General features: G+C 52.3%; 2 long non-coding RNA genes across 2 annotated transcripts in view; one reads left to right on the plus strand and one right to left on the minus strand.

Moving 5' to 3' along the window:
• Positions 1-2,291, minus strand: part of LOC107033633 (uncharacterized) — a 16,601-nt gene extending 14,310 nt beyond the window's left edge. The window contains exon 1 of the long non-coding RNA XR_012072250.1: positions 1,806-2,291. This is a non-coding gene — a long non-coding RNA (uncharacterized lncRNA). The remainder of the gene's footprint in view (positions 1-1,805) is intronic.
• LOC140696155 (uncharacterized) lies at positions 1,936-15,951 on the plus strand. Its single transcript, XR_012072251.1, has 3 exons — positions 1,936-2,074; positions 15,181-15,443; positions 15,581-15,951. It is a non-coding gene; the product is annotated as an uncharacterized lncRNA (long non-coding RNA).
• Positions 15,952-22,254: the final 6,303 nt, after the last annotated feature.

A 22,254-nucleotide genomic window follows, 5' to 3' on the forward strand; every position in this document is an offset into this window, starting at 1 on the left:
TCATTACAGTGTTTTTGGTTTCTAGCATTTCCTTGTGATTCTTAAGAGTTTCCACCTCTGCTTACTTGACCTGTTTTTGCATGTTGTCTCCTTTTTCCATCAGTTCCCTTACCATGTCAATCATAGCTGTTTTAAATTCTCTCTCTGACAATTCCAAGCTCTGTTTTCATATCTAAGTCTTGTTCTGATGTTCGCTTTGTCTCTTCACATCAGGTTTTCTCTTGTCTTTGAGCAGGCCCTGTAATTTTTTGTTGAAAGCTGACCATGATGTATCTGGTACTAGGAACTGAGGTACTCGGGCTTTTAACGTGAGGTTTGATGTTAACCTGGCTAGGAGCTGGACCGTCTTTCATGTCTGCTACAGCTGCAGATGCCAGAGGCTTCAGTTTCTTCTAGTTCCTTGCTGTCTTCTCTCCTGTTGTCTTTGGTTTTCCCTAAGAATTCTTTCTTAAACAGCATTTTGTCTTGCAGCTCTCTGAATTGTAATCCACTGTTATTATACCTATTGATGTGGTGACACAATGTTGGGGAGGGAAAGTATTCTAGAGTCTTATGATTAAATCCCAATTGTTTGTTTTGTCTTTTTAGTGGCCCTGAGTGCCTGGGCCATGACCTTCTTAGCTCCTCCCCCACTTCCTAGGCTGGAGGTGACTTAGCCCTTTGCCCACATCAGATAAGACTCCGGTAAAGCAATTTTCCTTGGGGGCAGATCTTTGTTACAGATAAAGACCTGGGTGTATCTGAAAGTGGCCACTCTTCCCCTGCCCCCTCCAGAAGCAGAGGAGATTTCTCTCCAGTCTTCACCTTGAGAACCCAGTAGGCTCCTGGAGGTAAGACACACAAACATGTGGGATGAAACCTTTTATCTAGGTTTTACCTTTTAGCAAACATTTTATCTAGGAATATTTGCCTCTCAACCTAGTCTACCCTGAGCCTCCTGCAATTCATCAGTTACCATCAGGATTGTTCCTGCCCGTCAGGGCTCCAGAGGTTCCCCCAGGAGGCTAATCAGGTTGTGATTCTGTTTTCCTGTCTCTCCAGTTTTTAGGGTAGGATTTGCCCTGTGAACTCAAATTCTCTGACAGATCTAAGATTTGCAGTTTGTTCCGCTTGGTCTTCCTGGGAGGTTGGAAATGATGCCTTCTGAGGTCTTTCCATGTTGGAGCTGGAACTGAAAGTCTGTGTGTGTGTGTGTGTGTGTGTGTGTGTGTGTGTATGTATGGAGATATATATATAATTTATAAAAACACTTTGTAAATATCATCGTAAACATTTTTGGTTATTGTTATTTGCAAACTGACAGACTTCTGCCCTTGAGGTGCTCACGGTTTGGAAGGGGGAGGCAGAGAGAGTTCATCATTAATTTTGGAAAATTCTCATCCATTATCACTTCCAAAATTTCTTCTGCTCCTTTCTTCTCTTCTGGCATTCCCATTCCATATGTGTTACACCTTTTTAATTGTCCCACAGTTTTCGGATATTCTATCCCCCCCCCTTTTTTTTTTTCTATTCTCTTTTCTCTTTGCATTTCCATTTGGAACATAAATAATGGCACCCGGAAATAAATGATATAAATGGTGAGGTGAAATGTGCCAGGAATGTCTGCAGGGGACCCTGTCCCATTGGGGTGGCGGCTGGCTCAGCAGAGCTGCAATGACAGTTCAGCTGGGTTCTGAGGGGACGGAGCGGGACAGCCTTCAGGAGGGAAGAGACCCCGCTTTTCCAGCTCCCCGCCCAGTGCTTTGTACTCTGTCCCTTTGCTGCCTCCTGTGTGATCACCCCCACCTGTAGCTTTGTTGGCTCACCTGTGCTGTTGACTTGCAGGTTGTTCACAGTGGGAGTGCTGTTTGGAGCCAGTGCTCGGGTGGAGAGTGGGGTCTGACAACCCTCCTCCTCCTCTCTTCTCTATATGAAGCTGCTCCGGACTGGTTAGTGATGCTGGTTAGTGATGCTGGGAGAAGAATGCTGCCAGGAGAGCGCTGGTCCCCAGGTCCTGCTGCCACCAGCCTTGAGCAAGGCCGGTGAAGGTCAGAGCATCATCCTGTTCGCGGCTGTATGTTCCTGCGTGTGTCAGGTACTCTTCTTTGATAACATATCCTGTGAGATAAGCATTATTATCCCCATTTTGTGGACAAGAAAATGAGGTGCAAGATGGGTGGTGCTCATTTGCCCTGTCTCCAGGCAGCAGAAAGGTGCAGGGCTGGGATTCAAACCAGGTGTCCTGGCTGTAAGTCTGAGCTCCCGCCCCTTTTCTGTCATCAGGGCCTGGGCATGCCCAGTGTGAGAGCGCCCTGCTCTCCAGGCCTCGGCTGCCAGCATCTGCCCCCAGATGTACAGACAGATGCTGTGGGGGATTTCACGGCAGGCCTGTTGGAAATTTGGCCGGGAGCCTCCATTGTCTCAACATTTTGTAATCTGGCCCTGGGCAGGGGGACTAGGGGTGGAGGCCACTTTTCGTGGGAACTCGGGTGAGGAGGGAGTGTGAACCATCAGACTGGGACCCAGGCCAAGAGAGCTCGAAGCAAGGCTCCAGGCCCATGGGAGCCTCCAGCTGGATGGGGCCAGGCAGGCTGGGCCAGATAGATGTGGGCCGGGAAACGTCACAGAGTTGCTGGCGACTCCTTGTCTGCAGGAGAGACAGAGCAAACTGGCAGGACAAACCAGCAGACAAGGTGCTGCCGTCCAGGGAAATGGGCCCCTGGTCACCCAGGAGGGGAGCCCCGCCTACTACGGGGCAGCAGAGAGGTTTCTTGGAGGAGGGGACCCCAGTGATGAGCAGGGGTTGGTCAGGGCAGGAGAGGGGCATGGCCTCTCTGGTGTGGGGAGCAGCAGGTGAAAAGGGCCCGTTGATGAGACGTCTGACCCACTCGGGGAGCTCAGTTTCACAGTTCAGTCTGTCCTGAATGTCCATGTGAAATATAGCATAGCAGGAAATGCGGTGGGGAGGGAAGGGTCCAGGTGCCAGATATTGCTTGGGACATACTTACACTTGGGGGAAAAAAAAACCCGCTATTGTTCACCTGAAATTCAAATTTAACTGGACATCCTGTATTTTTCATTTGCTAAATCTGGCAAGTCCAGCCTTGGGAGCAATTTGGGCTTAATTCCTAAGTAGTGGGGAGCCGTCAGAGGCTTTTCAGAAGGGAGAGGACGTGGTGACATTTGCATTTTAATAGGAGGTGGGCGGCAGTGTGGAATGCAGGGGGCAGGGAGACTGGCTCAGAGAAGCTTTAGGAAGAAGAGAGGGTGGCTGGATAGGGATGTGTGTATTTATTTGTTTTGTGGGGGGTTTTGGGGGGTGGTGATTAGGTTTATTTATTCATTTTAATGGAGGTACTTACTGGGGATTGAGCCCAGTACATTGTGTACGCTAAGCATGTGCCCTGCCACAGAGCTGTACCCTCCCACCCATAGAGATTTATTAAAGAGCTAAAGTCAGTGGGCCTTGGGGAGTAACTGAGTGTGGAAAATGAGAAAACAGGGCAGTCAAGGATGACACCCAAATTTCTGGGCAACTAAACAGATGATGGTAGCCTTTCCGAGGAAGAGAGGTGGGTTTGGGAGAGGGGAAGCCAAGTCCGGCTTTCAATGTGAGGCCAGCCACAAAGAGAGAGAGGGCTGGACATGGGGTCTGGAGTTCAGGTGAGAGGTCAGAGCCAGAGGTCGGCATTTGGAAGAGAACAGCTTTTGGAACTAAACCACTGAAACCACGGGAATGGAAGAGGCGCTCAGGGAAACCGTCTAAGGTGAGACGCGGGCTCTGAGGAATAACAACAGTCTAGAGAAAGCAGGGGAAAGAGAAGCCAGCATATTAGATTCAGAGGCTGCAGCAGAGGTTTGGAGAAATGCAGGAAGGGTCTTCATGACACTGTGTTCGTCCCCCCAGAAGCTAAGGGAGGAGAAATTTGGAAGGAGAGGAAGTTCCAAAGTGCCAGATGTTGCAAGACGTCAAGTCATGTGAGGGCAGGAGGTTGGTTGTGGATCTGGTCCTGGAGACTGGACAGAGGGTGTTTCAGTGGAGGTGGGGGGGCACAAGCCAGGTGGGGAGGGTTGAGGGGAGAGGGGGAGGTAGAGGCCCCTCTCTGGTGAACCTGGACTGCGAGCCCCTTAGACATGGTGGATTGGCCCAGGTATCTATGCAGCAACCCCAATTCCTCCTCAGTCCCACCAAACTGACAATGCAGGGAAAAAGCCGGTGGAGGGACCAGGTGTGGTTGGAAGCCTGGACATAGAACAGGGGTTCCTCAAATCTTACAGGTATAGATGACTTCACCCACAGGCCTAACCACGGGAGAATTGAACCACGAAGGCTTGCAAGTATCAAGCACTGCAGAGAACAAGACTAAAGCAGGGATTAAGGAACATGCATCCTGAATGATGGGACCCCCAGCCCCCCGTCTGTCCCCCTCCCAGAATGGCAACAGCCGGAAGTATTCCCGACGCCCTACCCCAAGCAAGCGATTGGAGGAATTCTCTCTTGAGCTACAAAGTCCCAAAGGATGGACCTCCACTGATGATGATGACTGGAGCCCAGGACACCAGTGTGAGGAGGCTGATGCAAGAGTCCAGGCAACAGGGGATGGGACCTGGACCAGGGTGGCCTCATCCAGAAGAGGAGGGATGGATTCTCGAGATACTTCAGAGGCAGGCTTCACGAGGGGATGAGGTGCTGGGCTGACTTCCAACCAGAGGGACTTGTTGGGGTGGAGGGGCCACTGCCCAACAAAGGAAGCATCATCACCAGGCAGGATACTTGGGGGGCGGCCCAAGGAGGGGTCCTTCAGTCATGAGGGGTGTGTTCCAAGTTCTGGGGCAGAGATAAGAACAGAAGATGAGGCTAAACTGCCATGGGGGACCCCAGGAGGAACTGAACTTGGTTGAGAAGCCTGACTCTGAGGCTGGCTGAGAGAGGCATCCATCGTCTTGGAGAGTGGGCAGTCAGGGTCAGGAGCTGTGGGAAGGGGACAGGAGATGGTGATGCAGCAACAGAAACTGAGGACTGTGATGCCCACCCAGGATCAGCTGGGAGGAGGAGGACTGTGCTGGAATCAGGTGGCCTCTTCTGTTTAAAATGGCAAAAATTCAGATTTCCTTAAACCAAAAAGTGACTCACGTCAGGTATAGATCTGGCGTCAGGCATAGATGGATTTGGGACTCAAATAATGTTGCTGGCCCCTGCCTGCTTTGCCTGGGTTGGCTCCATTCTCCAGCTCCCTGGGGTGACCCCCTACAGCTCCCATCCCCTCAACACCAACTCCAGTGGAAGGATTAATGCCCCTCCTCCATATCTCAAACTACTAGGATTGAGACCTGTTGGTCCCAATTAACCTGATGTAGGTCACGGGTCAATCCCTGAACTGATCATCATGGTGACAATCATGGAAAGCGCCATGGGGCTTAGCCTAGGTCATGCGTGCCACCCCCAAGAAGGGAGATGGAGTTTGCTGATATGAAACATGTGGGCTGGGGAACAAGGTCTCCAAAGCCAAGTCAGGATGCTGTTGCCCCAAGACAAGAGAGGGCGATGCACGGCAAAAATAACCAATGTCTAACTCTGTCACTGGGTCCTGATTCTGGGCATCGCTGGATTCTGAGGACCCATGATTTTAGACACTCAGTACATGCTGGTGGGATGGATGGATGAATGGACAGAAGGACGGATGAACAAGCCATCCTTCCAGCTTGTGGGAAGAATAAAGTATTCCCTCCGTTATCTCCCTCTATTTCCCTTTACCACCAGCCTGCCACAAAGTCATATCCTTGTCCTGTTCACTGCAGTATCCCTGGCACCCAGCACAGGACCTGGCATGAAGTAAGGGCTCAGAGAACACTTGGACGAATGAACTCATCCACAGGCAGAGCTACCTGCTCGGCCACTTATACTCTGAGCCTCAGTTTCCCCATCTGCAGCCAGCGGCTGCTGCTCTGTCCACGACAGAGCAGCCATGTCAGGCAGATGTGACGTGTCCAGTGGCTCCATGAACACAAACACTGAGTGTGGACATCCCCAGCCCCAGCAGAAGCAGCCTCTCGCACTGACCACCAGCTTTGTGGGACAATCCCCGCCCTGGCATGGAAGCAGTTAAATGCCCTCCTAAACCGGAGGCGAACTTCAGCTGCACCCCTCCCCTTCCCCCCACTCACCGGATCAGAATCTAATTTTGCAAAGGCCAGAGGAATAATCCATTTAGCAGAAGTCATGGGGAAGGGAAGTGAGGAGTTAGTGATGGCCCCTGGGAGATCAAGGTTTGGAATATGTTCAATTCCTGGCTGGAAAACTACTGGGAGATAAGTCTTGGTCCTACATAAAGAAGGGCGTTGTCATGGCCAGAGCTGAACAGAGAAAGAAGGGGCAGGGCTTCCTCGGAGGTGGTGAGTACCCCATCACTGGAAACATTCAAGTAGATATAAAGCACCCATTTGGAGGGGATGTTGTAAAGGGATTAAAATGAGTGCTTCTTTCCAGCCCAGAGTCTTAGGATTCCAATACAGCCCACAGTGAAGACAGGACATCATCTGGGTGCTGGCCACTGTCTAAGGGGCTATATGTACACTTACTGACTCTCTTAATCCTCCCGACAACCCAGGGAGGAGGCTCTCCATAGCTCCATTTTGAAAATAAGGAAACCAGGTTCGGTGGGACCAAGTTCCTTGTCCCGGACGACTCCACAAAAGGTAGCAGCAGTGATGAGCAGCATTGGTTGGAACCAGGCACCAGGCTGAGCACCTTATGTGCTTTAATTCATTGACTCGTCATGACTATTCTGTGAGGCAGGTATTTCTCTCCCCATTTTACAGATGAGGAAACTGAGGCTTGGAGTGATTAAGCAATTTGCTCAAGATGAGAAAGTCAGTAAGCAGCATCCCGATGCCAACTCCGGTCTGAGATGTGCTTGCCATCAAAGTCCAGGCTCTTAAACAGGGCAGCGATCATCAACACAGGTTTTCAGGTTCTTCCTGTTGTTCTTTCCACTGGGGATCGTGGCTGGGGACGGCTTCCTTCTGGCTTCCTCTTCTGGGAGAAGATCCTGAAGGGCAGGGGGAAGTGGGACAAGTGGTAGCTATTCTTGCCACCTCTCTTCACCCCCTGAATCTCATCACGGAAAGAGTAGCCACAACAGGAGGATCAGCCCTGGCCAGCGGAGTCTGTCCCGGCGTCTGTCCTGCAGAGAGAGGGGCTCGCTCACGATACCACGGGAGGAATTCAGTGACTGCAGCATGGTCCCAGGTTGGGACCCTGACCCATTAAGGAGCAAAGCCATCCATTTCTTCCAGGACAATATGGGGAAGGAGGGTCCCAACATTTGCTGAGCACCTACTATGTGCCAGGCACTGAGCATATGCGCTCTAGTCTCTCGTTTACTCTTGACATTGACCTAGAATGCTTCCCTGACATCAGTTAACCCTGGGAGGCCTGAGGATCATCCCAGCCTGCAGCGAACGAATGCAGCTGATGCTGATGCTTCTCAGCTGCCTTCAGCCCCTTCCCTCCACAGTCCCCAAGGCCTCCATCTGCAGCCACTGTCCACTCAATATTTGAGGTCGCCCTGCCGGGACCCTGTTAAGATATTTGGGAGCACTTTAGTGCCACCTGCTGGTTGGTACTGGAAGAACAAGGGAGCAGGTTCAGGAGTCCTGCTGTCTGGTTCTGAGTAGACTGGCTGGTTGATTTGCTCCCTGCCTTGCTGCAGAAAGGCTTTCGGGCAGCTTCTAAGGGTGCGTAATACACAACCAGAGCAGAAAATAAGAGTGCGGAAAAAGAAGAAAGAAACACAAGGACGGGAATACAAAGGCAGCAGGAATGAAGTTAAACTACAGATCGTAAGGATTTACTGTTGTGGAAGCAAGACCACAGGCTCAGGACATTTTGAAGATGGCTTTTATCTACTCAAGGCACAGAGAAATAAGGGGGGCATCCTCCAGCCACTGCTGAGTGGCCAGTTATCTTAGTTCTTACCCCATCAGCTTTACAGGTTCTCTGCACGTGGGTACAGTGCACGATTTCATGCACAGGACACGCACAACACACACTCACGTTCACTGCATGTTTCCAGAAATCGTGTTGGGATGTACAGGGGAGGGAGATCCTTATAATGCAGATCTGAGAAGTCATTCAAGGTATATATCTTGAAAACAAGCAGAGTCACCGTGAACAAAGTAATTTATTCCCAAGAAAAAAAGATTCAGATGTACATTTTGAAAAGACAATATTCTTTCCCCGAAAATGAGGGGAATATAATTTTGAAGGTGTAAACATTACAGATAATTCTGTCAGTTGAATTTTTAACGCTGGGGATCCGCGGCACAGAGTTCTTTTGCTGTGAGGGGTTGGGTTCCCTCATCACTATACTCTCATCATGAAGGCCACGCCTCGGCTCCAAGCTTCCCAGCAGGTGACACAGGAAGGGAACTGTAGACACACATCCAATCCCCAAAGCCTCGGAATGAAGACAAACCAATCTCTCAGGAGGAGCACGACTTTGGTACCACGGCAGGGATGTGTTGCTCCCGGGCTGGGTGAAGGGTACCAGCAGAAGACAGTGAAGATGAGTGATGGTCTCTGTGACAGCCTCCCCAGGAGGCACTTCACGCCTGATCTGAAGACTGGACAGCTCCTCTGCAGGAGCTAAGACCATGCTGACCTGCCTTGGCCCCTGGGCAGGTTTAGACTCTCAGGAAAGTGGGTTCCCCTCAGTAGGGCTGAGTACAGGCAGCTATGAGTGCTTTGAGCTTGGGCCCTTGTGGAAGCCTTACTCCTGGTCTCCAGGGAATTGAGTCTGCCTCCTAAGCCCTGCACTTGTGGGAAAAGCTGCATTCTGCTCACCTGCCTTCCAGCATCCCTGAGTGGTTGCCTCTGGGACCCTCCCTGGGTAGCCCTACCCCCTGGATGCTATCTATGCCAGGCTCACCTCGCAGCCCTAGAACAATCGAGTCAGTTTCTTGGGTCCTGGGCTCCTTCTAGGCTGTGCCGAACACCCCCCTCCTTCTTTCTTCCACTCTGGTTGAACTGGTTGAAACATATCTGCTGAGACTAGCTCACAGAAAGGGAAGTTTATGGCACAAACATAGGTGAGGTGGCCAGGGAGCTGAGACTCTCTTGACACCCTAAGGTCAACCAAATCAAAGCTCTTTGAGATGCAAATGACAAAAACCCCAATTCAACCTCAAGCAAAAGAAGGAAGAGGAGGAGATACTGGCTCAGATCTGATTTCAGGTACATCTGGATCCAGAGACTCAAACACTGGCACTAAGACTCAGTCTTACACCCCCATCAGCTTCCCTGCCTGCTGGCTCTGGTCTCAGAAAGGTATCCACTGAGGAAACAAGACGGCTGTAGCATCTCTGGCTTAAAGCCACCCTCTGGCATCCCAGTGAACAGGAAGTTTCTTCCCATCAGCTCTAACCATGGTCCCGGCCAGCTTCAAGTCTCACTGGGCCGGCACAGGTCACATGACCATCTCTGAACCAGTCACTACTGCCAGGAGGAAGATTCACACTGATTGGCTAAGTCTGGGTCTCACACCCACTTCTGGTGAATCCAATCGCTTTAACTGGAATTTTAGGAGTTCCTTAGGGAAAATAGGGGTAGGGGGTGTCTAGTGGCCAGAAGAGAGATGCTGGACAAAGACAGGTGTGTTCCATCCAGAAAGCCCAGTATCAGCGGCCTTTGAGGAACCACAGCCAGGGAGCTGGTGGGGGCTGAGGCACTTCTGGGCATCTTCCCTCTCCTGTTTGTAGCCACTGCTCCCTTGAGGGTATGAAGACTCAGGCCAACCCAGGGCCAGGCCACAGGGGCTCATGGGCGTCAGTCAGTCTGGGTTTGAATCCTGGCTCTGCGCTTGTTAGCTGAGGGACATGGGACACTATTTCATCTGTCCGAATCTCAAGGTCCTCCCCTAGGAACCTGGGCCAATAGCAGGGCCAGCCTCCTGGGTGGCGTTGCCAGAGCTAAGGCACTAAGAACGCTGAGCACAAGCTGCTGTGGAAAACAGGCTGGCCACCCCTCAAAATGATAAATATAGAATCACCACGTGACCCAGCAATTCTACTCCTGGGATCTACCCCCAAACAGCTGAGAGCAGGGACAGATATTTCTACACCAATGTTCGTGGCAGCCTTATTCACAATAATCAAGGCGAAAACAACCCAGGCACCCACCAGCAGATGAATGGATGGACAAAATGTCCACATAATGGAATGTTATTCCGCCTTAATTTAAAAAGAATGGAATTCTGACATGTGATGACGTGGATGAACCTTGGAAACACTATGCTAAGTGAAATAAGCCAGACACAAAAGGAGAAATATTGTGTGATTCCACTTACATGAGGTACCTAGAATAGGCAACCAGAGAAAGTAGAATAGAGGCTATCAGGGGTTGGGGGAGGAAGGAATGGGGAGTTCCTGTTGAATGGGTAGAGAGTTTCTGCTTGGACTTGTTACCAGCGAACTGGTTGACTGGATGCGTGTCAGGGTCCTAGTCCAGGCCAAGACCCCTTGTCCAGGCCAGGGAGGTTCTTTTTCTGGTGGGATTTGCACAGCCAGTCATGAAGCCAATGCTGAGACTGGAACAACACAAGCTTTATTTGATGGACGAAGAATAGAGAAGCAGGGGCCTAGCTCACAAATGAACGTCTCAGCCCAGTTCAGGTGGAGACACCACATACAGGAAGGCTGAGTTAAAAGGGAGGGATTTGGACAGAGTGGGAGGAATGTTCATGACTTATCCAAAAATGGGGTATGGTTTGGACCTAGAACTGATGCATTCTCCTTTGCAGTCCTCGTATGGGCTTGTCTGGTGTTGTCATGGCAACCGTCAACTGTCATGGAGCTGGTGGGTGTGTCCCTTGGCATGCTAATATATTACAATGAGCATATAATGAGGCTCAAGGTCTAGTGGAAGTCAGATCTTCCACCATCTTGGGCCTAGATGGTTCTAACCAGTTCTTGTTTGTTTTTTTTTTTCTCTATTCAGCGTCCTTCTGAAACTTGGATAAGGGTAATTGGTTTCCAGTTGAGGGAGGGGCAGAGGTATGATTCTGGGGCAACAGTTTTGGCAGCAGCCTTGTTAACAGAATGACGAAAAATTTCTGGAAGTGAATAGTGGTTATGGTTGCACAAACGTGAATATATTTAATGCCCCTGAATTGTACGCTTAAAATGGTTAAAATGGCAAATTAAAAATAAATTCTAAAATAATTTTTAATATCTTAAAAGGAAAAAGTTCTTAGCCCAGGACCTGGCACACAGTATACACTCGATGATCAGTAGCTGTGATCAGTATTCACAGCTTCACTCGCATTTCTTTAGCCTTTGCTCCCATTACTGTGTTTTTGACCAGCTGTGTCTGTTTCTTGGAAAGCAGGACTTCTCAGTGTCAGGATCAGGAAAGGCCTGGGCAGCCAGGGTTGGCCACCTTGCCTGCTAACCCCCTCTCCCCTTTGTCTGACAGTCTTAAAACTCGGAGGGGTTAATCGACTTGGTCCAGCTCATTTTTTTATGCCAAGCTGCCCAAGTCACTAACAAAGCCACAGATGGTGTCCTGGGAGCTAGGGCTCAGCCTTGGTAGGGGCCCCAGGGTCACCTGAGGGCAGTTCCCTTTGAAGGGCCTGTAGGGGCCTATAGATGAGGCAGATCTCAGAATGGTCCCCAGTTAAGACCCACCTGGGGAGATTCCTGATCTGGGTGAACCTGACCATCAGCCTTGGAAGCTGGCTCTTTTGAAAGCCGACCCCAGCCCAGGGCACTCTTTCTTAGCTCATAGACCATGCTCCAACCTGGTTACTGGTCTTGGCCCCCCACACTCCCTCACCCTGATACCACCTTCCTGATGCCCAGGAAGGACCCAGAGACCCCACCGCCCTGTGCTCAGGCGTGGCAGCTGCTGTGGTCTGACTGGGTACCTTCCCTTGGCCTCCCAGCTGGCCCGTGTCAGTTACAGCAGGGACCACAGGGCCTTCTGAGTGTTGGGTGCTTAACGCCATCTCCTATAAACCTCACAACAGTCCTGGGAGAATGTTCCCAGGTAAGGAAACCGAAGCCCAGAGCTGCAAGGTCACTTGCTCAAGTTCATCCAACTGGTCTGTGGCTGAGCCAGACTTGAACATGAACTGTCTGACTCCAGAGCATGTGTTTTTCCTGGCTTCCTGTCCCCCAAAGTCACTCCCCCTCCAGACTTCAGCCTTTCACATCCCAGGCATCAGGGACAGGACCTGGACCGCCCCACCACCGCCACCACCGCCACCACTGGGAGTGGATATTTCTTTAGCCTCCCTTCACCGGGCCTCCATCTCCCCCTGTGAAGTAAGGAAGGGGTGGGCTGAGTGGTCTCTGAAAGCCTCCCAGGGGGCAAGGGAGGGACGGAGAGGCTCACAGGAATTCTACATCGGATGGCTCTCCTATCACCTTGGTCCCCTAACTCTTCTAAGAGCTTTCCCAGCATCACCCCTTGGAATCCTCACAACAGCCCATGATGTAGGCACCATCGTTACTCTCTCCATTTTGCAGATGAGGAAATGGAGGCTCAGCGAAGGGGATCAGATGGCCCCAGACTGCACACATAATATGTGGTGAAGCCACTGTGGACTCAGACAGCCTTTTCCAGAGCAAGTGTCTTAGCCCAACCCTACCCCCAACCCCCTTCCCTCTTCCCCCCCCCCCCCAACCCCTTCTCCATTCCTTCATGTTAGACCTGGAGACAAGTGTCCAGGCCACTCAGGCCAGCCCATCTTTCCCTACTTCCACCAGGGGGAGTGCGAGCTCCTTGCAGAGACCCCAAGAGGTGACCAGGGAAGAGTCTGGCCTCTGAGGCCAAGCCAACCAGAAAGGTGATGCGTGCCGGGGGGGGGGGTGCACTGAAGGTGGGGTGGGGGCAGGAGCCTGGCACCTGAAAGGAGGCCACCTGGGACTCGAAGTCCCAACCCTGTCACTGCCTTGCGAGGCCCTCCTCTCTGCCGCCTGTTACCGTGTCTGTGAAATGGGAAGTGGGGACCAGAGAGCAGTGCTTCTCACTCTGTGATGTGCAGGTGAATCACCTGGGCATGTATTTAAAAGGCAGATTCTGATTCGGTGGGTCTGGAGCGGGAGCTGGGCAGCTGCATTTCAGACAAGCGTTTCAGTCGGTGGTGCCCATGCTGCTGGTTCTCGGATTCGATTCGTCTCTGAGAGACCTGCCGGCTCTGACCACAGTTTGGTTTTTTTGAGTTGAGCAGGGGAGACTTGTTGAATCGAAAAGTCTTCCCCAGCACCTGTATCTGTCCCTCATTCTTTTATTCATTCAACAAGCAGTTTCTGGGCCTCTCTCTGTGCCATGTCCCTGACAGTGCTGGGGACACAGAGATGGACAAGAGCCAGTGTGGCCCCTGGCCAGACACGATGGATGCTCAGGGAAGGCTCCCCAGGGGAGAACACTCTTTCAGTTCCTCTTAATGGATGAGCGAGAGAGCGCCAGGCAAAGGTGAGGGTGGGGAAAGGAGAGGGTGTTCAGGCAGAGCAAGTAGCATGTGCAAAGGCCCAGAGAACAGAGAGCCCAACTTACTGAGGGGAAGTGGTTGTGCAGCAAGAGGGGCCACACAGATGTGCAAAGCAAACACAGCAACATATCAACACACACATACACACTCCTTCGAGGTACAGATCTATCTTGTTATATCAAACATCGCTCTTTTGTAAGCAGCATATGATTGGCCTTTATTTGCTTTTTAATCCAATGTGTTAATGTTTGGCTTTCAAGTGGGGTATTTAATCTGCTTACATTTAAATTAATTGCTGATATATTCAGCTGCAGGTGTCCCATCTTACTGTTTGTTTTCTATTTGTCCCAATTTTCTGTTACTTTTCTCTCCCTACTTGTCTTCTCTTGCCAAGCTGAAATTATATACTCAGCAAGAAAACAAACGAACAAACAAACACTGAAACAAACAAACAAACAAAAACACCCTTTGAAAATGAAGGCGAAACAGAGGTCTTTTGGGCAAATGAGAACTGTAATAATTCATTACTGGCTCACCCCATCAAAAGAATTAGCAAAGGATGGTTTTCAGGCAGGAGAAAAATGGATCCCTGGTGGAAGCTTGAAAATGCAAGAAGAAATGAAGGAAAATGGAGAGAGAAAAATACGATGTTAATCTAAATAAATATTGTCTGTACAAAACAATAATAATATCCTCTTGTGGAGCTTGAAGTATATAAAGAATTAAACTTCCAGATGGCACCAAATGACAATAGCATGTAAGTCAGGAGGGGGTAAATGGAGTTTTTAGCGGCCTAAGATTCCTTCATCTTTCTGCAAGTGGTAGGAGTACTAATTTATATTAGACTTTAGTAAGTCAAGGATGCGCGTTGTAATCTGTAGAGTAAGCACTGAAAGAATGGAAAACTAACAAGCTAAAGAAGAGATGACGTGGGTTAATAAAAAGTGTGAAATCAACCCAGAGTAACGTGAGAAAAGAGAAAAAAATATTTTTAACTGAAAAAAAATTAAATCATAAACTTGGGTGGTGGGCACAAAGGGTTCACTTCAACCTGCTTCACACACTGTACATGTGTTAGATAAATATTCTTTTGTCTCTGCTCAACAGTTGACAAAAACAAATTTAAAAAGCAAAGCAAATGGCAAAACATCAGGCACACATAATATGATCTCATTTGCATGTATGTGTATATAAGAAATAAAGGAAACAGAAAATAAGTAAGGCAAATAGAAATATATATATATATTCCTGTAGAAAAAAAAATCCAGAAGCCTATTTGCCAAAATGCAATCAGTAGGGGGCTGGGGAGGATGAATGCTGGGAGGAAATGATCAATTTCTGCCAGCTATGGAGATTGCATATTTTTTCAGTAAGTATGTATTACTTAAATGATTAAGAATCGCAAGCAGGCCGCAAATATAGTTCCATTCTGAAGAAATAATTTTTTTAATTCAGTAAGAATAGGACCTGGTGTGCCTTGCAGCCTGAAAAGGCCATTTAGGCTGGGATTCTTTTCCTCTGCCCAGCGCTTGGCACCTGCAGCAGAGTGACCGATCTCCTGCTGTCCTGACCCGCTTCGCCCACACGGTGGCGCTGCGGGGCAGGTTCAGCCGCCCCCGGAAGAGGCGGGAGTGGTGGTGGGAGGGAGTGGGGTGCTGCGCGGTGGGGAGGAGGCGGCGCATCTTCATGAACAGATTTATTTCTTCAGCATCCTGCCGACAGCCTTACCAGGTGGCATCCGGAGCGCTCGCACGCAACAAGCCAATCGCCCCCGTAGGTGGCTCCGGAGCCTTTCAACGCCAGCTGCCAGGCTATTATCCACGCCGCGGTGCTTCGCAGCCCACCTCGCGCCTCGCCGCGCTGAGTTAAAAGCTCACGGGTATCCCAGTGACCAGACTGGACTCCCAGAGCCTGCTTGTGGAGCTCTCACGGAGCTTGTTAAATCATCTTGAGGACTTGTCTCCTGAAGTAGTGAGTTCTAGGTCCCTGGAGGGGTTCAAACCTGTAAGGGAGCTACAAGAGGGTGGAGGGGGGTGTCTAGCCTTGGATGAGATAATCCTGGACTGAGACTGAGTGTTTCTGGTCTCTGTCTCCAAATTCACCCACAGATTAACCTGAGCAAGTCCCTGCCGGCTTAAGACACTCCATGGCTCCCCATTGCCCTCAGAAGAAGGTCCACGGTCCTCAGCCTGCCTCCTGAGGTTCTTCACCACCAGCACACCCCAACCCACCACCACCGCAAGGCACCCCCTGCTCCATCACACTGAATTCTTTCTTTCCCTCCCACTTGTCATTCTCTCTCACCTCTGAGCCTTCTGCATGCTATTCCCATTCCCTCAAACTCTTGTCCACCCCCCTTTTTTCTTGGCTAACTCTGACTCATCCTTCAGACCTATACTTTAAATGTTGTCTAATGCTAGAAGCCCTTCTGATCCCTAAGGGTCCCCCGCCTCCCTCTTCTAATACAACACTTGATCTAATTCTATATGGATTGCTTGCCTCTCCTGTTGGATGGTGGGCCCCTGGAGGGCAGAGGCCTGTCTGCCTGGGTCATCATTGCTTTCCCAGGGCCAGGATGGCACCTAGTAGGTGCTCCATAAATTACTGTTCCATGAATCGATGTTTATGGGCATGCAGCAAATAGTGGGGGCCCCTTCCTTTTGAGGTGCCCGAGGGGCGTGACAAAGGCGCCTTGTGGTTGGGATGGAGATGGGAGGGACAAGGCACATAACAGCCCATCCAGAGGAACCACTGGGCTCCCCTTGGGCTCCTGCTCTCTGGAAGAACAAGCCACAATGACCGGAGGCTGCCGGGGTCCCTTCCCAGCACACAGAGGGCGGCTGGACACAGGCTGACCTCGGGCAGGCAGCACCAGGAAAGAGTTGAGTGTGTGGTTCAGCTCCACCCAGCTCTTCCCAGCATCCTCCCTGAACTTATGGTCACTTCCCAGACCCCAGTGCCCAGCCCACGGGCCCCAATGATGCTGGAGGTCTCCCCCTGAGCGTCCTCAGCACCCTAAATTTACCTGAATTCATCACCCTTCCCCAAATCACTTCTCATCCTGGCTCCCCATTCCCCCAGCCACCACCCCCTTCCTCCCTTTCCCACCCATTCTTCTGCCACCGAAGCCTGGTCTCTAATCAAGGACCCCACCATCAGCCTTGCTGACCTCTCTAGGGTCCTGTGAGGATAACACCCCCCTCCATCTCACCCATCCCGCACCCCATATTACAGCCAGACTTATCTTCAGTTTCTCAAACAAGCTGTGACTACTCTCGCCTCCTGGCCTTGTACTGATTGCTCAGTGGGGACATCCCCTTTCTACCTGGCGAATGTATATGTGTCCCTCAGACTCCCAGTTGGACACCCCTTCCTCCAGGAAGCCCTCCTTGTTCAGTGCCCTTCCTTGGGGCTCCCACAATTACCTGAGTTCCCCCGTCTCTGCCCAGGTGGCACTATGTTGCCAAACCCAGCGGTCAGTGTTGTGCCCCCAGCTCACGCGGGTACTCAGCATCCCCTGACACAGCAGTCATGCCCCCCGGGGTTGAAATCCCTCCTCCCCTTGGCTCCCAGTCCCCGCCCTCCGTGTCCTCCTCCTCCTGCTCACTGGCTGCTCCTTCCCTGTTCTCTTGACAGGTTCTTCCTCATCTCCCTGCCCTCTTAATGATGGGGCGCCCCAGGAATGGGCCCCCAGACCTCTACTCCATTTTCTCTGTCTCTTGGGGCTGGCATCCAGGCATGTGCACGCTGACAGCCCCATGTTTCTGTCTTCAGCCTGGACCTGTCCCCCAACCCCAGGCTGCACCCCACGGGCTGCTCCTCACCTCTCTGCCTGATGGCTAACATGCACATCCAACTACCCACGTTCAGATCAAGCTCTCGGTTCAAACTCCCTTCCTCCACCTGCTCCTCTTCCCTCGTCCCCATTCTTCTGGTTCATGAGGCCAAAAACCTCGGTGTTGTCCTTCACTCCTGTTTATCCAGTCCATGAGGAAAGCCTGTGGCTACCTTCAAAATATACCCCTCCCCACCCTCCTCACACCTCCACCCAACCATGTGGTCCAAAATCTCTCGTTGGCCTCCTGACCCTTGTCCCTGCTTCAGCCCTGGCCCCCTGTGATCTATGCCCAACCCGGCAACCAACCTCCCTCTGCCCCAGACTTTCCACAGGCCCCTCCTCACTCAGTAACAGTTAAGCCCTTCCCTGCCGACAAGACCTTTGGGAGCTGACCTGGTCTCCCGCCACCCCCATGCTGGCCTCCTCGGCTGTTACTGAACATCCCTGCCTCAGAGCCTTTGCACTGGCTGTTCCCTCTGCCTTTGACACTACCCCTGCCCCCCAGTATCTGCACAGCTCCCTCCATCACTGCCCTGGGCATCTGCTCAGAGAGGCCTCCTCTGACCAGATGACACACAGCCTGACTCCCAGGGCTTCCTACCCCCTTCACTCTGCCTTATCTCCCTCACGAACCCTTATCATCCCCCCACATACCACGTTTGTGTATGTGTTTGTTATCCATCTCTTCCACTAGAATGTAAACCCTGGAAAGCAGGGACTGTTTTCCTCTTGTGTTTCCTGCTGTATTCTCAGTACCTGGCATGTGTAGACCTGCCTTCACCAGACAGTGAAGACTAAAAAGGCAGGAATATGATTGTATTCACCACCAGCAGCAGAGTACCGAAGCCATCATCAGTGCTCACCAAATACTAAATGGATGGATGGGTGGGTGGGTGGGTCGCTGGGAAGGTGGATGGATAGATGCTTGGATGGGTGAGTGATGGATGGAGGGGTGGGTGGGTGGATGGAATGGTGGATGGATGCTTGGATGGATGAGTGAGTAATGAATGGATGGATGGATGCTCGGATAGCTGGATGGAGGGATGGACCAACAAGTTGATTGGGCAGTATTGCCCTGGGTCTGACTCTGTAGGAAGAGGCAGGTCCATCTACTTGGAGACACCTGAGCCCCAGAGTCATTCTGGAGCACCTGAGATGCTGAGGTCCCAGATCCTGAAAGGCCCCTACAGGACTTCTCCAGGCCCCGGAGAATTTGCAGTGCTTCTTACCAGCCGTGAGGGGAAGCTGCTCCAGTAAGCCACACTAATCCAGATTTTAAGTTCTCATGTCTTTTGACACAGCAATTCTGCTTCCGAGAATCCAACAATACTAACGCTGGTGTACAGAGATAGATGTGTGTGCTGAGGGTCACAGCAGCACGGCTTGTAATCATGTAAGACAGGGACCAGCCCGGACGTCCCTCAGTAGAGGACGGCTGGGTGAATGGTGGCTCAGCCCACCCCGCAGCACTTGGTGGCTGATAACAAAAATCAGAGGATGGAACGAGCCATCCTGAAAGATCGCTTCCAACCCTCCCTGTGGCCAGCAGGGGGCGTTCACGCTGCTGACCCGCCCGCTCCTGGCAGATGCCTTGGGTGTCCCTCTTCTCCCTCCCACCTCTATCCTCGTGGAGATCCTCACCGGCGGGCGGGCAGGGACTCTGATTCATTTCTGTGTCTCCAGCACTTGGCACAGTCTCTGGCTAAAGTTTGCTGAATTGCATGACTGCCGTCACTGCCATGTCGGTAAAACGCTTCCAGGCTTCTTGGGTTTTTTTCCTGACTCACCACAAAACCTGAAAACACAAGCCAGGGAGCGTGGGGAGGGGTGCGGGTCAGGTGGAGGGCACAGGGCTGAGCTCAGGTAGGGGGTTCTGGTGGCCGCAGGGGCTTCCCCCAAGGCAGAGTCACTCTGTGACTACAGGGGGAAAAAGTGAGGACCAGTGTGGTGGCAGCAGGAGGACTCAGCCTGACTCCACTGAGGAAGGACCTTATTTGGAATCAGAAGCAACTGACTCCCTGGGAGGGAGGGAGTTCCCCATCCTGAGAGGTAAGTAAGCTGAGTTTGGAACAAGGATGTCATGGTGGGTATTCCTGCCCTACTGAGTGGTGGGGAGGGTTGCACTGGATGAGCCTCCAACCTAGGGCTCTGGGAAGCCTGGGATTCTCTTGGGGCGATGACTGGATGCGTGGGCACCCCTAAGGCCAAGTTCTGGGTGCTCAGGGAGGAGACGGAGAGGATTACCCCCGCTAGCCACTGAAAATGCCCCTCACATCATAGCAGCCGTGTCTCATCCCTGCTGCCAGAATGCAGGGCGTGCCTGTGTCGCCAGGATTTCACGGGACCCAAAGCAGGGCCCCGGGGACCCAGCAGCCAGGATCTCACATGGAGCCCCAGAGCTCCTCGCAAAATCCATTATTTCGGGAACTCTGAGGCCCCCAGGCCACTGAACCCATCCCCTCAGCCCTGGAAGTCCCCTAAATGCCGCATTTCTTTAGAGCTTGCTTCTTCCTGGAAAGATCTGAGGTTCTTTAATGATAATTCAGCTTCGCCTTTGCAGGATGAGCAGCCCAGGGTGCATTGTGGTTGAGAGCCTGGGCCTTGGAATCCACCGTGTGACCACCAGAGGCAAGTGACTTAACCATCCCAGCAGCGCCACGAAGGACTCGAGTTTCTGATCCGGCCCAGCAGTGCATGTGGGGCCCCACAGCTTGGGCCTTGCTCCCGCCACTTCCGGGCTGTGGGGCTGATGAGCGTTTCCTTTCTCTGAGTCCTAGTTTCTTCAGGACCACGTGGTTAGGATTCCCTGAGAGAGCTCGGGAACACAGGCACGGAGCTGCTGGCATCAGGAGGAGACCCTCCTTGAATCCGGTGACAGGGCTGCTCTGTAACCTGCCCTTGTCCCCTGTCGGCTGACTCAGAACCTATTAAAAGGTGCCAGCCCTCAATTTTGTGACCTTTGAACAGGCAAAAGTGCAAAGCTGTCCTCTCCTTAAATACAAGAGACGGCGAAAGACAGATGCTCGGAGGGGCCCAGGATGTAAGGTGGGGCCACCAGGGAGCAGATCCCAGGCTGGTCTGGACATGTCTTCTCACCAGCCCTGTCCCACCTCCGAGCCTCCCTGCCCCCTCCATCCAGACATACTCCTTTCCTCTTTGGCTGAGTGGCCCTGCTGGATGCTCTGGGGCGGGAGGAGGTGGTGGCAACAGGGACCTCCCATCAGGCAGACCCGTAGGGGAACGGTCCACGTCAGGGGTGGCACAGCCAAAGGGCAGAAGGCGGTACAGCCACCAATCAGCAGGTGGGTCTGTGTGCACTGTGTCCCCAAGGGAAGGAAGCAGAGCCCAGTGCTGGAGACACATTTACTATAAAAGTGTCCCTTCAGGGTCAGAGCTCTGATTGCGTTTAAACACTCTCCCAGTTCCTTGTCACTCCCTGTTTTGTGTCACCTCCCTGCCTCTGCTCGTCTAATTCATAAAGTGAGGGAAATGGATTGGGAGGGTGGGAGCTGTCAGGCTAATTCTACTGACCTTGACCTGTGAGAAAGTGAGGTCCAGAGAGGGAAGCGCCCCGCCCAGGGTCACGCCACCCGGAGACAGGCAGAACGGGGAGGACCCAGGTCCCCCACCACCAAGCCCCACCTCCTGCTCCCAGCTGGTTCTGGGGGCACAGGCTGGTGAGGGGTGCATCCTGAGCCTCACTGTGAGACCCTTGAGGGAAGTCCCTTCTTTTGGAACCTCAGTTTCCTCATCTGTAAAAGGGGCCTCCAATTCCCCCTCCCTCCCTTCTAGGCTGTGGAGGCAATGAAAGTTTGGATAAGGATGAGCATTACCCTTTATTGAGTGCTTAAGCCACGCCAGCCTGGTCCCACCCTAAAGCCCTAATGCACCTTAGCCCAGATAATCCTCGCAACCACCCACCCAATGAGGAGGGGCCAGGAGAGGCCCATTCCACCAATGACTCCCATGGAGGGGTAACTACCTCGGTGTCACCCAGCTTGTGAGCAGCACAGCCTGGATGGAAACCCAGGTGGTTGATTTCAGCCCTGTAGCTAGAAAGAGACCACAGGTGCCTATGTGCAAGTGAGCCCCCGAATCCCCTGAGCTTCCAGAATTCGCAGAGACCCTGGGCCGCTGGGGAAGGGTGCGTACTGGACCTGAACTCACCTGTGGCCTGGTGGTCGGGGGGCCCCAACCACCACTTCTAGACCCCCTTCCCCAACTGCAGCCTGCCCCCCACACCCACTGAGTCAGAGATCCAGGGAGCCAGGTCCTGGCGCTGCCAGGGTAGGGCCTGACCTCCCTGTAATTAAGGCAGCGGGAGGTTGGGAGCTGGGATCTCTGTCATCAAGGAGGGGCAGTGAGGGGTGACAGAAGGCGCTTCCCTGAGGCTGAGCCAACCCTGTCGGCAGCCACTGGCTGCTCTGGGAGCGGCTGGGCAGCGGCGGGTGTCTGGGAGGGGCCCAGGTGGGTCTTTCCTGCCCTGCCACTCCTGGCCTGGGCCCTCCTGCCAGCCTCCTGGCATCTCCCTCCTCCTGATGTTCCCTCTGCCTCAGCCCCAGAGCCATGTCTCCAAAAATCTGGTCGCTGAAGCTTGGCTTTGAATATTCTAGTGATTTTGTGCGGGCAGAAAGTTTCTCCTGCTGTAAGTACAGAGCATTAAGGAGAAGACTGAGGAGCGGCTGTCAGCAGGCATGCCCAGGCCTCCGTTGGGATGACAACCATTTTCTGAAATAGAGGCCTTCGGGGCTGTGATCACCTCCTGGACCAGGCCCACGCTCCAGGCTGTCACTCCATGCCCTCTTGCTCTAGCCCCAGTCGGCTCATCTGCCCTGACATTCTCCCAATCAGCTGTCATTCCCATTGCTGCCTTCCTGCCTCCGTGTCTCTGCTTGTGCTATTCCCTCTTTCTGGGATGCCCTCATCTTCCCTTGCTTACTTACC

The sequence above is a fragment of the Vicugna pacos genome, chromosome 4 (genome assembly GCF_048564905.1).
Source record: "Vicugna pacos chromosome 4, VicPac4, whole genome shotgun sequence".
Classification (NCBI taxonomy): Eukaryota; Metazoa; Chordata; class Mammalia; order Artiodactyla; family Camelidae; genus Vicugna; species Vicugna pacos.